The sequence below is a fragment of the Cebus imitator genome, unplaced genomic scaffold (assembly GCF_001604975.1).
Source record: "Cebus imitator isolate Cc_AM_T3 unplaced genomic scaffold, Cebus_imitator-1.0 Scaffold570, whole genome shotgun sequence".
Taxonomy (NCBI): Eukaryota; Metazoa; Chordata; class Mammalia; order Primates; family Cebidae; genus Cebus; species Cebus imitator.
In genome coordinates this window covers 149,015-155,014 of record NW_016107885.1, presented here as the reverse complement: position 1 = coordinate 155,014, position 6,000 = coordinate 149,015, and the positions used below count along the sequence as shown (strand labels likewise).

Here is a 6,000-nt window from a genome sequence, read left to right as displayed (position 1 = left end):
TCACCTGCAGCAGCTGCAGAACAGTAAGGGTTGCTGCCAGTTTCTTCTTCTGCTATCTTTGTATCAGAAGGATACTCACTAGATGTCAGTCTGAGCTCTCCTTTATGAGGTGACTCTTTGGATATACAGGGGTCAGAGAGCTGCTTGAGGAGACAGTCTGTCCTTTATAGGAGCTCAAGTGCTGAGCTGTGAACTCCGTTGTTCATTCAGAGCTGCTGGGCAAGTACGTTTAAGTCTGCTGCCGCAGAACTCATAACCGCCTCTTTTCCCAGGTCCTCTGTCCTAGGAAAGTCAGCTTTATTTATAAGTTCCTGTTGTGCTGCTGCCTTTTTTCATAGATGCCCTGCCCGGCCCCGCACAGAGTAGTCTAGTCACAGTCTGCCAGCAGAGGTGTTGCTGAGCTGCCACAGGCTCTGCCCAGTTGCTGTGTGAACTGTGTTGGTAGTGGAGGACTGCCTCTGTAGTGGTGGTCGCCCTTCCTGCCACTGAGCTGGACCATCCTGGGTCCAGCTGCACATGCTGTGAAATTCTCAATTCAGAGCATTTTAGATTGCTTGTTTTGTGGGGGTGGTACCCAGCAAGCCAGATCACCTTGCTCCCTGTCTCTGCACCCTCCCTTTCAGTTGAATGGGTGGCTCTGTGTCCCAGGCATTCCAGGCGCCAGTTGAAATGGCTGCCCAGATTGTGTGAGTTTCTGTGTGTTGCCAACCCAGCGCCAGCTGAGACCACCATGCTGAAAACTGGTGGCACTTTTCGACCCGGGAATCTCCTGGTCTGTGGGCAGTGAAAATTTGTTTGGAAATGCAGTTGGCACTCACACTCTGCATTGTTCTTGCTGGGAAGTGCACTCCAGAGCTTTTCCTATTCAGCCATCTTCCTCAATGTGGTTTTGATTTGCATTTCTCTAATGACCAGTGATGTTGAGCTTTTTTTCATATGTTTGTTTGTTTGCTGCACAAATGTCTTCTTTTAAGAAGTGTTTGTTCCTATCCTTTGCCCACTTTTTGATGGAGTTGTTTTTTTTGTTGTTGTAAATTTAAGTTCCTTGTAGATTATGGATATTAGCCCTTTGTGACATGGGTAAATTGCAAAAAAATTTTCCCATTCTGTTTGTTGCCAGTTCACTCTAATGGTAGTTTCTTTTGCTGTGCACAAGCTCTTTAGTTTACTTAGATCCCATTTATCAAGTTTGACTTTTGTTGCCATTGCTTTTGGTGTTTTAGTCATGAAGTCCTTGCCCATGCCTATGTCCTGAATGGTATTGCATAGGTTTTCTTCTAGGGTTGTTATGGAGTTAGGTCTTATGTTTAAGAAATATATCGAATACTTTAGAGTGTAGCTGTGGTAATATCTTTTTGATGTCTTTCTCACCCTTAATATTTTAAAAACTTGTATTGTTGCTCATTTAAGCATATTTTCTCTACTTAACATCATCATACCTCCGTAATTCTAGCTTAGGGTCTTAAAATCCTGGTGGTATCAGAAAATAGAATTAGCCAAGCAGAATTATGGGTCAGAATGTGCTCCCTGTACTGTTGCTGATTCTGCCATCCATTATACTGACTATAGCTATACTGAGAAGAATCAGACTACATAGAGCTAGCTGGGCTAGCTTGGAAAACTGTCTGTGGTTCTATTTCCTATAGCAGTACCATCTCCTTGCTTCATTACAGTCCCTAACCCAACCTGTAGATTCCCCAGCTGTAACAGTTTGCTGGTCAGTTGCTTTCTTTCCAGTGTGACAGCTAAGGTCCTGCTCAGCTTCATTACACATGTTACACCTGACAGTTGGTCTTCATATTGGCCTTCCTTTATTCGCAAGAGTATCCTGACACCAATATATCTGAGGCTACTCTGGTCTGGACTCCAACCACCCATTCTTCCTTCACAATAATCTATTAACTTTTTGATCTCTCTCTTCTCTCTATATTCTGACTACTGCATCCTTACCTGTCACATCTAAATCATCTTCCAGGTCTGTACAGCACACTTATGCAGTTCTGCTTATGTCTAACATCTCCTATCCATTCCTATTTCCTCCTCCTGAATTCTAATCTTTTTGACATCTCACACCTGAATATTTTTCCTATCTCCCTACCCTCTGTCTCTCCTACTTTCACTGGTCCTAATATTCTTCACTACTCAAAACCCTTCAGCATCTTCCTGAATTACAATTTAATTGGCCTCCACAGTATACTTCGGTTTATCTTTCCACTATAATTTCTTGTTTGTACCTATTTCAGCCAAACACTTAATATTCCCTAAATTATCTCCCATCTTTTTCTACCATTCAACATCATTGTTTAACCAATTTTTACGAAGTACATACCATGTTATAAGCACTATGTGAGTTAGGCCCTACGGTGTTGAGGGTGTTGGTGCTTAGTCTTTGGGGAGTATCAGATACAAAGTAGTGAAACTTGTATAACATGATTAACACAGAGGAGGTTAAAGTATTTGAGAATACAGAGAATGACAGAGACTAATTTTGTTTGGAGTAGGGAGTCAAGGACTGTGTCAAGGAAAAACTGAGTAGGGAAGAGGACAGAAAGGTGAATGGAGGTTGGGAAAGGGAGGAAGGGAAGGAATGGGAAAAGGGGACAGGCATTCCAAACAAAGAGAATATCAAGTGCAAGACACCCAGAAGCAAAAACAAGTGGTATAATATTAAGGGAGCAGAGAGCATTAGAATATTTAGGAGCATAGGGAGAAGTGAACAAAATGAAAAGAGGATACAACTGGAGAAGGTGAGAATTGATTCAGGAGAATATTTTGCAAAACGAAACAGAAAGTTTTAAGGTAACTTGTCAACTTGCTATGATTCTATAGCAGTTGTTTAGAAGATAGACTGGTGTAGGAGGGAGACTTGTAGCATTTTATGAAGGTCCTTCTGCCTGGAACACTTTTCTCTCTACTGAACTTCCCCATATTCACCTCCAGAAGGTCATCCTTCAAGGTCCACCTTAATGTTGCTGCTTTTAGTGAAGCTTTCCCAAATCTCCCTCTTCTCTATAATTGGAATAATTTTCCTCTATTTTAGATCCCCATAGAAACTTTCTGCCTTTCAATGTATTATACTTACAATTTGTCTATAGCTTGCTTTTCCCCTCTAGACTCTGAGCATCTTGAGAACAGAGATCTAGCTTCATTTATCTGTCTTTTCTATGCTGTACCTGATACAGTACCATGATCACAGGTTGTACTAATATTTTTGATGAATTGATTTAAACTGGCATCCCAGAGATTGGCTCTAATCAAACTCCAAAGGCTATATTGCCCCACGCCCATAGGCAAAAACATGACTTACTTTCTTGCCTTGATTTTTTTCCCCAGTTGGGAAAAGCCAGGGACAGCCTCAACACAAATGCTGGTGTGGGTCATCTAGATTCTGAGACCTGAGACTTCAAGGCCTCTGGGAAAGAGTATAGCAGCCTATTGGGACAGGATCTATGAGCCTTTCTCAGGCCCAACTGAGGAGGAGGGCAAATAGGAGAGATTGCTTTTCCAGTTTAATGGAGCATTTCTTTGCTTCAAAATACTATCTCCATGCTAATGTTATTTTAATGCCATTACACTGTGTAATTTACTGTGATCAGCAAAGCAATTTGTTGTACATTCTTCCAAAAGTGTTAATCAATTTTAGCTCAAAATAGATGTTAAAACCCCACCTAATCTATTGTCCTAAAATGTTGATCAGTGGGGGAAAGCTAAAGCAAGCCCAGAGTTGTTTTTATTGTAACTGTAAGAAATCATAATTCCTCCACAAAATTACTTTTATAAAGAGCCAAGGAATTAGTAAATAGATATGTAGGAAAATATGTAGCTTTAGTTGTCCTGTTTATAGCTGAGATTTGAAAAGTTATAGGAAAGCACTAAAGGATTGTCTGCTCAGGTTCTAGCCTACTAATTCTGGAGAACAAAGGCCCAAATTATCGATAATCACTAAGTTAATATCTGTGATACTCAGTTTTCCCCTTTCCAATAAAATGGGAACCTAATATAACCACATGTATGAGGTAATTAATTATACATCCAAGCTCCCATGCCCCCACTCTACCTCTTCTTTTTCTCTTGCCAAAGTATATCTCCTCTCTATTCTCAGCCCTATAAGATTCCTTTTACTTCAGAGTCATAAATCCTGGGTGCTTGGCCAGATTTTTCCATTAGAGGAAATTTATTTTCTTGGAGAAGTAATATCCCAGAGTAAAGTTACAGTGGCACTAATATGTCCCCTGATGTAGTGTTCTCGTCCTATCTGAAAAGATTAGAAAATTGGCCAGACATGGTGGCTCATGCCTGTGATCCAGCACTTTGGGAGGCTGAGGTAGGTGGATGACTTGAGGTCAGAAGTTCAAGACCAGCCTGGCAAACATGGTGAAACCCCATCTCTACTGAAGATACAAAAATTAGCTGGGCGTGGGGGTGCACACCCATTAATTCTAATTACTTGGGAGGTTGAGACACAAGAATTGCTTGAACTCTGGAGATGCCACTGCCTTCCTCCACCTGGGTGATGGAGAGAGACTCTATCTCAAAAAAAAAAAAAAAAAGATTAGATAATTGTTGATACCTAAGCGTATTGTTCCTACATATATTTCATGATACATTAATTTTTACTAATAACCAATGTTTATATTTGGCAGCTGTTCTTTATTTTTCTACTTGAAAAGGTATAGAAGTACAAATCAGTAACATGTGGAAACTTGCATTTCTCTAGCCCTGTTTTAGTCAGGGGTTGGAAATGGCAAGAGTTATGGAGATGGCATTTTGTGTTTTAAGAAAAAACACCTGGTCCCTTGGTCAGGAGACTTGAGGTTTTTTCATAGATCTATCATTATATTGTTTTACAACGTTGGCTGTCATAGTCTCTCTTTCCATATCTTGGTCTTCCTAGTGATAAAAATGGACTTGCTTGTAGTTAACTATAGACATAAGGGATAAGAAGACATTAGATTATTGAAATCTAAAGGTAATTTACCACTTATCAAGTTCCTGCCAAGATGGACTTAGTGAAGGGGAAAAAGAGGGGTAAATGATACCTGAAGTTCTACTGAACTCCAAAACAAAAATGCACAGAGTAATCCATGATGGCAGTATGATTCCATCTCACTCATAGGGTCCTCTTTGAAGCAGAGGCAGCTATCCAATCTGTTCATTCAGTTCTACTACAAATAAGCCCTTCTTGACAAAGGATGGGGACTTGAGCATTGCTATCCACTCCTCTCCATCTTTTAAAACTCTCTATCCCTTTTCTGTGTAAATACAAGTAAACATACTTTTTCTCTTTTCCCTGGCACCCATGGTGTATTGTCTATGCATCAAATCAGATCTCATATAAAATGAGAAGAAAATGTGGCAATTCTAATACATAAGTGTTAGGGGAAACCCAGAGTCATCTAACATTTTTAAAACTGAGAGACTGCCTAATACAGTCTTCATATTTTATAGATAAGGAAATAAGCCCAGATGACTAAAATATCTTATAGATTGAATAATGTGAAACTGTTATGGCTTCTTGTTTCTCAATGCTGGACCTACTTTTTATAGTATATGCATGCATTAGGATAATGACTATAGGGAGAAGGTCTAGGGACAGGGGGCAGGCTGGATGTTGTAGTGACATGTGACAGATATCCCCTTCTCATTGCCTATCATTTTCCATGTAAATACCACTCAGGTAGGTGGGCAGGAGCTGAGGAGCTATAGATAGATATAGGTACTATGCCCTAAAAATGTCAGACCATGCTAGGGCCTTTTCAGAAAATCTAATCTTCTTTGTAATCACATTTTTAAAAAATCTGGCTGTGGGTTTGGAGGAATACTTGTCCGTGTTCAAGTTAAAGTCCTGAAAGTTGAGAAACCAAGAAATTCTCTACCTCCTTCACTCTTAGTAGTCAAATTGTAAGGCACAGAAAGAGAAAATCTGAATATGATGTATGTGTGTGTATATGTATGAATTGCCTTGTTTTTCAAGAGCATCGGATCATTTGAAATAGAAAT

The 6,000-nt window shown here is 40.0% G+C and overlaps 1 protein-coding gene across 1 annotated transcript in view; it reads left to right on the top strand.

The window, feature by feature from the left end:
* Positions 1–6,000, top strand: part of NEXMIF (neurite extension and migration factor) — a 200,279-nt gene that overhangs the window by 181,128 nt on the left and 13,151 nt on the right. The window lies entirely within an intron of this gene.